At 33.9% G+C, this 9,943-nt stretch overlaps 1 pseudogene; it reads right to left on the bottom strand.

The window, feature by feature from the left end:
• Positions 1-778: 778 nt before the first annotated feature.
• Positions 779-2,344, bottom strand: LOC131409995 (protein SET-like; annotated as a pseudogene).
• Between the last annotated feature and the right edge of the window lie 7,599 nt (positions 2,345-9,943).

Raw genomic sequence — 9,943 nt, forward strand, 5'->3', positions numbered from 1 at the left:
CTTTTAACATTTAAAGCTGAGCATCACTTTTCTTTCCAGTGAAACAAAAAGAAAATTTAAAATTTAAAAATAAACAGGAACAAAATTACAATAGAGAATATCAATTCCATACAAGATCCTACAGGTTCTCCTGATTCTCCCTTAAGTGGCAGGGCTCAAGTCATCATTAGGAGAGAACTTTATTTTAAAAGTGTTACCTTAAATTGCAAGTATGTCCATTAAACATCACAATTAAACATGCCAAAGGAGAAGCTATGTTGTCAAAATGCCCACTTACCCCACTCAAACATTTAAAACACACCTTTTGCTAACCTTCTATAAGCCAACTTTTTTTTTTTAAACAAGAGAAGGTAGACAGACACATGTTGGTAAATGCTAACTGTTCCTATTCACATAGAGACACAGTGTCATCTCTGAGCCCAATATGCAGAGAAAGGAGGAAAAAAGCTAGAACTCTAGGCACTACTACACAGGGGCCTAGCCCCCTCCAGATTCCAGCAGAGCTAGGGGAGCAGAAGGTTTTTTCTTTTTCGTACATTGTACGATGGTGTTGATTTCATAAAATTTTTGATAAGACAGGAAGGGATAAAAATGAATTTGGAACAGAAAGAAGCAGAGATTCTTTTTCCACTGTATTCTGCTCAAGGTATTTCCCCCTCAAATGTTGAGAACCATGGTACAAAGGAGAAAAAAGAGAACTCAAAAACAGAGCAACTGACTGGGCACAAGAGTTAAAAAAAGAAAAGATTGCAACTTGCATCCAGGCACTGGAAAAAATTTAAAAAGAAAGATTATAATGCATCAGTGTTCCATTAGTGATCTCCTCCTCCTCCTCATCTTCATCTTCTTTAGCTTCATGCTTATCCCCTTCTTCATCAACATCTTGCAATCATTCCTCCTCCTCCTCCTCATCAATCTTCTTGTTCTCCTTCCCCTTTTTCATCATTCATGTCAGGAACCAAGCAGTACTGTAATGAATTTGGCCAAATATCATCTTTGATGCCCTCTTCTAACTCACCTGCACCTGTATCAGAACGGTCAGTAAACCACGTAAGGAAGCTTTCTGCTTCCTCATGCTGTCTTTTCCTGCTGGCTTTATTCTTTATTCAAGTGTTTGACTTCAACGTTTCGTCAAATCCTTTCCAGATTTCCATTTGGTTTCGGTGGACTTTGAAGATGGATCACCACTCTCAGTCATACGAAATTCTCTGGAGAGCACTTTCTTTTCGATGTAAGGGTTTTCTTCAAAGTAAAAATCTGTTCTGTAACCTGATTTCATATCTTCAAATTCTCTCACTTCAACTCTCGTCAAATAATGCAGTGCCTCTTCATCTTCCTCCTCAAGCAGTGCAGACACTTGTGGGTGGCTGACAAATGTTTCCATAAAATTTGGGATTTTGGCGATCAATTCTGACCTCTTCTGAAAAAATGGTTGGCGGACTTTGCTATATTTTTCTTCTACTTTCAAAATCTCCTCACGAGCTCGTTCATTAAGTCTATTTCATTTTGTATTTCATCAATATGTTCAATTGCTTCTTGCTGTTCCTTTTCTGAGCTCTCCTCCGCCCCATTGTTGGAATTGAGCTCCTTTTTACTGACTTCAGCCAAGGGTGAGCCTAAACCTTGCTGCTCTCCCTCCCTCAGGGGGAAGGGAAGGAAAGGAGAAAGGGAAGGGCAGCGGCTTCTTGCAGCACACGCACAGGCGCTCTCTCGCTGGCTTGCTGTCCCTCCCCCCGGCCAGCGCTGCCTTCCAGGTCCCGGTGAGGAGGAAGGGGCTGGGGCGGCTTGAGCCCGGCCTAGGCTCCCGCTTACTGACGCATCTTTTTGATGCTCTTGTAAATGAGATTTTTTTCTTAATTTTGTCTTTAGTTTGTTTTAGTATATAGAAATGTAGCTGATTTTTGTATGTTGATATTGTATCCTGCAATTTTACTGAATTTGTTAGTTATAACTTTTTTTTGTGACATCATTAGGGTTTTCTGTATATAAGATCATGTGTTCTGCAAACATAGATAATTTTCTTTCTTTCTTTCTGAATTAGATATCTTTTATTTCTTTTTCTTGCCCAATTACTCTAGCTAGGAATTCCAGTACTTTGTTGAGTAGAATTACTGAGAAGGGGCATTCTTGCCTTGTTCCTGATTTTACAGGAAAAGCTTTCATTTTTTTCAACACTGAGTATGATGTGAGTTCTGAGTTTTTCATATATGGTCTTTATTTACTTATTTTTTAAATATTCTTCTATTCCTAGCTTGCTGAGAGATTTTATCATGAAAAGGTGTTGAATTTTGTCATACACTTTTTTCACATCTACTGAGATGACCACGTGATTTTTATCATTCATTCTGCCAATGTGGTGTATTATATTTATTAATTTGCATATGTTGAACCATCCTTGTATCCCAGGAATAAATCCTATTTGGTCATGGTGTATGGGCCTTATAAAGTGTTGTGGAATTCCATTTGCTAGTGTTTTGTTGAGGATTTTTGTGCCTGTGTTTATCAGGTATACTGGTCTTTTTTTTTTTTTTTTTTCTTGTAGTGTCTTTGTCTGGCTTTGGTATCAGGGTAAGTCTGACCTCATAAAATGAGTTTGATATTGTTTCCTCCTCTTCATTTTTTGGCAAAGTTTAAGAAAGATTAGTGTTAATTCTTCTTTTAAATGTTTGGTATAACCCAGCAGAGAGTCTTTTCTTTGTTGGGAGGTTTTTGATTAGTTATTCAATCTCCTTAATCATTATTGATCTGTATAGGTTTTCTATTTATTCATAATTCAGCCTCAGCAGGGTGTATTTCTAGGAATTTATCCATTTCTTCTAAATTATCCAATTTGCTGGCACATAATTGTTCATATTAGTCTCTTATGATCCTTTTTTATTTCAGTGGCATCAGTTGTAATGGCTCCTCTTTTATTTCCAAAATTGTTTGTCTTCACTCTTGTTTCTCAGTTAGTTTAGCGAAAGGTTTGTCAATTCTTTTTATTCTATCCAAAAACATCAATTTAGTTAGCTTGATGTCTTTCTATTCTCTATTTTGTTTATATATTCTCTGATCTTTATGATTTCCTTCTTTCTGTTAATTTTGGACTTAGTTTCTTCTTTTTATAGTTCCTTGAGGTATAAAGTTAGATCGTTTGAGTTTTTTTTTTCTTTTTTAATGTGGGCATTGATCGCTATAAATTTCCCTCTTAGTACTGCTTTTCCTGCATCCCATAAGTTTTAGTATGCAGTGTTTGTTTTCATTTGTCTCAAGATATTTTCTAACTTTCCTTGTGATTTCTTCTTTATATGCTTTGATTGTTCAAGAGTGTGTGGTTTAATTTTTATGTTTTTGTGAATTTCCAAGTTTTCTTTCTGCCATTGATTTCTAGCTTCATTGCATGGTGGCTGGGGAAAAAATCTTGTTATGATTTCAATCTTCTTAAGTTTAAGACTTTTTTTTTGAACTAACGTGATCTATACTGAAGAATGCTCTATGTGCACTTGAAAGGACTGTGTATTTCCCTACCATTGGGTGGAATTTTCTGAATATGTCTTTTAGGTTCACTTGGTCTATAATGTTGCTCAAGTTGACTATTTGCTTATTAATTTTCTGTCTGGATGTTCTATGCATTATTGAATGTAGGATATTGAAATTTCCTACTATTGTTGTGTAATTGTCTGTCTCCCCTCTTCAGTTCTGGCAATGACTGCTTTATATACTTAGGTGCTCTGATATTGGGTGCATATATATTTATAATTGTTACATCTTCCTGGTAAATTGACCCTTTTATCATTATATAATGTGCTTTGTCTCTTATGGCAGTTTTTTACTTAAAGTGATTTTTTCTGACAGAAGTATAGACACCACTGCTCTCATTCATTTAGAGTAATGGTGGAATTATTCTTAAGTGTTGAATTTGATATATCTCTACCCTTGGGTTTTGGAAAATAGCAAGCTAAGGAAGAAATCATCACAAGGAAATAGAGATATTAAGTAGATTGAGACAATGTGATAAATTAAGAATTAGAGAAATATCAAATTGAGTGGCAGTAGGCAAAATAATTATGATGGAAGAGATCACAGGTAGCGTGCAAGAAAAAAGTACTTACTACTTTATAGAACCAAGGATAAAACAGCTCAATGGGTAAATATGCTAAAATTCTAATATCATTTTGATTTAAAAATCATATCTGTTTATCTTTTCTTTGGTGATTACCCTGGCATTTAATTTAGTTTAAGTGATTAAACAAATAATACCAGTATGCAAAATGACAGCTACTTTGTTGCCTAAGTTGTCAGAATTCAAAAAGTTTTCTTGTGAAAGATCATGTAGTACCCCCTGGAGAATTCTATCTTCGTATGGCTTGTTTACGTTTGTGCACGCCTTGAGTTAAAAATGCTCAATACACACACATGCACTGAATAAATGTATTGCCTTAAAAACCAAAAGCATTCTTACTCACAGATAGATTTGACTGCTTGCTGTTAAATGCTTCATCTAGACACTACGCAAACTTTGATAATAGCCCCTTTGATAATTTAGTAAACTAACTTATTTGCATACATTTCTGTACTCCACTACTGTACCAGTACTATACCATATTTTCCTGGAGGGAAAATCCTAAGCTTTATCATCATTGTTTTCTTAATGTCAGCATTTTGCTAAATCAATCTATGCTTATTACATGAATGAAAAATAAAGGAATGCATGAAATGTTAGCTGTGACAAAATTTTGCCTTTTATAATTTTTCTAAACTTTCTAATAATGCATGATAGTTTTAAGTGGGTTACAATCTCATGTTATTGAGCTTCACAGATATTGTGGTTTTTACAAGACTCTCCACCAGCAAAAGATTGTAACTCAGTGAAGGCTCAGATGATGGTTAGCACTGTTTAGCAATAATGTATTTTTTAATTAAGGTATGTACATTGTCTTTTTAGACACAATGCTATTGTACACTTAATAGACTACACTGTACTGTAAACCTAACTTTTATATGCACTGGGAAACCTAAAAATTCATCTGACTGTCTTTATTGTGATATTTGCTTTATTTTGGTGGTCTGAAACCAAACCTGCAATATATCTGAGGTATCCGTATATTCATTTCACAGCTATAACACAATTGAGTTGTCAGATAGCCTGTGGTAGTGTTGGACTGGATAAGATAGCATTTTCCTCAGGTATTCTCCAAAATATGTCAGCTTTTCTAATTTGCTTTTCTACTATCTCTTCTTCCCAAATCCTAACCTAGAGCAACATATTTTTGATGGCTGAACTGATATTTATATTCTTGAATAATTTAGGAAAAAAAGAGGGGGACTGTATGACATTTTAAGATACTTCTGTATCATAGTTCTAAGAATGAAAGAGAAAAGCAAATTATGGAAATGGCAAACAGAAACTAAAACTTTCCAACTATTTTCAGATTCTCATAAAACTTATATTTTTAGGAAAGAGAAGTGAATTTTTATGTTAAAATTTCAAAAGTTGAAATAAAATGGCAATACTATTATAATATCATTTAAAATACACTAGATGTTTATTTTGTTGGTTTTATTTAAACTTGATTATTCACGGATATTACCACTGGCTAATTTGGCTTTCTACTCTATGAAAAAAATTTCGAATGAATTGCACAGTTTCCATAGAGATTTTGCAAATTACCATGAGTCAACTTCTCTCTAGAGAGCTTGCCTTATCACAGCATATCAACCAAAAGCATGAATATCTAATACACAAATCCCTCTACAATTGCACAACTTGAGCCATGCTTGCTACAGAGCAGACTGTTAGAGGAAGGGAAGAAAAATTTAGAGAACTTGAATGGGATATCATTTGGTTTAGGACATGTCACTCAGTTCATTCAAATATTTTTAAAAATATATTCAACAGTAAATATAATGTAGGGTAAATAGTTTTGTACTTGCAAATGAGTGGCAACTTAAAATGTCTCCAGTGAATGGTATTTTTATGTTGAAGATATTTCCCATCCAAATGATTTTAGGATTTATATATGGAATATTACAATCTTAATTATTTAGTTAATATTCAATTTTTTAAAAATATACTTTAAATTCATTCAATATATGTCTGCTGGCCATTGGAAAGAATATGTGCAGAATACAAAATTAGGAAAACAAGTTAGTTTATATTGCCTTACATACATTTTAATTTTATCAAGTTAATCATAAATATGTGTGGATTATCAAGTCATTAATATATGTATGGATTATAAAACAAATAATTTATATACTTGAAAAAATTTAAAGATAATTGTCATCGATCCAAGGGTTTTCTTGGCATGATTGATATATTCCATTGTGTAGATATCTTACAATTTCATAACTATTTTTCTACTGATGGGAATTAAGATTGATTCCATATTTACATTAAATATATTGTATTATTGGATCCTGGGAAGATGATGAAGTTAACAGCCCCAGGAATCTGACTCCCCAACCAGACAACAATTAGACTGGCAAAATCTATCTGAAGTAAATGCTTTGGAATTCTGGAATCTATTAGCAGCTTGCAAATTCTATGGGAAGGCTTGGACAGTAAAATGTGGTGAATTTTGGTCAATTTCAGCTCTTAGCTCAGCAGTGGCCATCCATATCCCATCCTCAAGGCCTGTGGCAGGCAGCTGTGTGTGAGTTCCTGGAGCAGCTTCCTCACAGATTTTGGGAACCAGAGTGGGCAATAAAGACCCTGTTTTCTAAATGGTGGCTATCAGTGTTCTGATTGCTGATTGGTGCTTCTTATCTGAGAAGTGCAGGCAGAGAGGCAGGGGGCAATCGTCCCTGCATCTTCCTTTACTATTACAAGCCCCTCCCCCTCCAGCTAAAGTTACAGTCAGGGGATTTAAAGGGCAAGCACCTTTTTTCCTTTGACTTTTCTCTTTTCCCCTTTTGGGAGCCAGATGTTAAAGACTAGCACATTCAAAAGCAACTGCATTTATGGGAAAAATTAGAAAGTCACTGTGTATACTCAGGGAAAGGTGCAGGCTCTGAAAAGACCATAAATTTATACCTTAGGCTGATCCTCAGTGCAGAGACAACCTACATCAATAAAAACAAAACCCAGCAAAACCTGGGGAAAGGACATAATCTGATTTACAGAGTTAACATATTATTATATCTAAGTGACTAGTTTTCAATTAAAACAAATCACAAGGCATACAAAGAAACAGGAAGTATCTACCATTAAAAGGAAAAAATAAACCAAGAGAAATTGTACAAGAGAAAAATCTGATGGCAGAACTACTAGATAGACTTTAAAACAACTGTCTAAAAGATGCTCAAAGAACTAAAGGAAGACCTAGAGAATGTCGAGAAAACAATGTATCAACAAAATGGAAATATCAATACAGAGAAAAACCTAAAAAGAAATCAAAAAGAAATTCTGGAGCTGAAAAGTACAATAAACGAACTGAAAAATTTACTAGAGGGATTCGTGGCCTGATATGAACAGGCAGAAGGAAAAATCAGGGAACATGAAGATGGGACAATTGAAATTATTGACTCAGATGAACAGAAAGAAAAATGATTGAGGAAAAGTGAACAGAGTTTAAAGGACCTGTAGGACACTGTCAAATGGATAAACTTATACATTGTGGAAGCCTCAGAGGAGAGGAGAGAGAGGAAAAAAAAGGGCCGAGAGACTATTTGAAGAAATAGTGGCAGACAGTTTTCCAAATTTAATGAAATACATGAATATAAACATCTAAGAAGCTCAACAAACTTCAAGTAGAATGAACTCACAGAGACCCACACTAAGACACATTGTAATCAAAGTGTCCAAATGAAAACAAAGAGGCTGCCTTGAAAGCATCAAGAGAGAAGTGACCCCATCACATGCAAAGGATCCTCAATAACATTAACAGCAGATTTCTCATTAGAAAATTTGGAAGGCAGAAGATGGTGAGTTTATATATTTAGAGGGTTAAAAGGAAAAAAAAACTGTCAACCAAGAATCCTATATCCAGAAAAATTGTTTGTCAAACATGAGAGAGAAGTTTTTCAGATAAACAAAAGCTGAGGGTGTCCATCACCACTAGACATGCCCTGCGGAAATGCGAAAGGGAGTCTTGCTGGTTTAAATGAAAGGACAATAGATAGTAATTCAAAGCCATGTGAAGACATAAAGATTTCAGTAAAGCTAAGCGCATGGGCAATTGTAAATCTAGTATTCTTATAACTTTTGTTTGTAGCTCTACATATTGTTTTCTACATAATTTAAGAGGCTAATGCTTTAAAAAAACAATTATCAGTTTATGTTATTAGACACACAATGTATGAAGATATAAATTTGTGACATAAACAATAACAGGTGGGACAGAGCTATAAAGGAGCAGAGGTTTTGTATATTATTGAAGTTAAGATGGTATAAATTCACATTAGAATGTTATAACTTTAGAATGTTAAATGTAATTCTCATGGTAACCACACACATAGGATATACTAAAGGAAATGAGAAGGCAGTGAAAATATTTCACTATAAAAAATCAACTAAATAGAAAAGAAAATAATAATGTAATAAATGAGGGACAAAAAAACTAAGATGTATAAAAAACAAATAGCAAAGTGACAGAAGTAAGCCCCTCGTCATCTGTAATTACTTTAAATATAAAAGCAGTAAACTCCCAATCAAAAGACAAATTGGCAGAATATATTAAAAAAATCCAACTATATGTTGTCTACAAGAGATTCACTTTAGATCCAAAGACACAAATAAGTTGAAAGTGAATAGATGGAAAAAGATATTCCATGCAAATAATATGCAAAAGAGAGCAGGAGTGGCTGTATTAAAATGATACAAAATAGACTTTATATCAGAAAAATTTACAAGAGACAAAAAGGACATTCTATATTAATAAAAATTTCAATACAGCAAATGATATAACAGTTATAAACATTTATGCACCTAATAACAGATCATCAAAATATATTAAGTAAAAATTGACAGAAATGAAGAGAAAAATAGACAGTTCTACAGTAATAGTTGGAAACTTCAGTAGTAATGAAGAACTCTTGTGCACTGTTGGTGAGAACGTAAAATGGGACAGCTGCTGTAGAAAATGGTATGATGGTTCCTCAAAATATTAAAAATAGAGTTACAAAATGATTCAGTTATCCCACTTCTGGGTATATACCCAAAAAATTGAAAGCAGAATCTCAAAGAGATATCTGCATTCCTGTGTTTATATCAGGATTATTAACTGTAGCTAAAACCTGGTAGTAACCCAAGTGTTCATTGATAGATGAATAGATAAGCAAAATGTGGTATAGGCATACAATGGAATACTGTTCAGCCTTTAAAAAGAGGAAATTCTGACATATGCTACAACATGGGGGAAAGTTGAGGACATCATGCTAAATAAGCCAATTCCAAAAAGACAAATCATGTATAATTCTACTTAGAGTAATCAAAAGCATGGAGACAGAAAGTAGTGAGACAGAAATTAGAATGGTAGTTTCTAGAGGCTTGGGGAGGAAGGAGGAATGGGGAGTTATTGTTTAATGAGTATAGATTTTCAATTTTCAAGACGAAAAGAATTTTGGAGATGGGTGGTGGTGATGGCTGCATCACAATATGAATGTACTTAATACCACTGAATTGCACACTTAAAAATGCTTCAAATGGTAAATTTTATATGTGCATTTTATCACAATTTATAAAAATTGAAAGAAAAAGTGAGATGATTGGGGAAATTTGAATAGGTACTGGTTATTAGATGAAATCAACAAATTATTATTCATTTTGTTAGAAGTTTTATGATATTTTGGTTATGTCGGAAAATATTTTTTTTGAGATGAATACTGAAGTATTTAGTGGTGAAGTCTTGACGTCTGTAATTTATTGTAATATACTTCAACAATAACAATAAAATAGATGAAGACTTGTGGCAAAATGTCAACAACTGTTAAATCTAAGTGATGTGTACAGGTGTTCATTATA

The sequence above is a fragment of the Diceros bicornis genome, chromosome 9 (genome assembly GCF_020826845.1).
Source record: "Diceros bicornis minor isolate mBicDic1 chromosome 9, mDicBic1.mat.cur, whole genome shotgun sequence".
Taxonomy (NCBI): domain Eukaryota; kingdom Metazoa; phylum Chordata; class Mammalia; order Perissodactyla; family Rhinocerotidae; genus Diceros; species Diceros bicornis.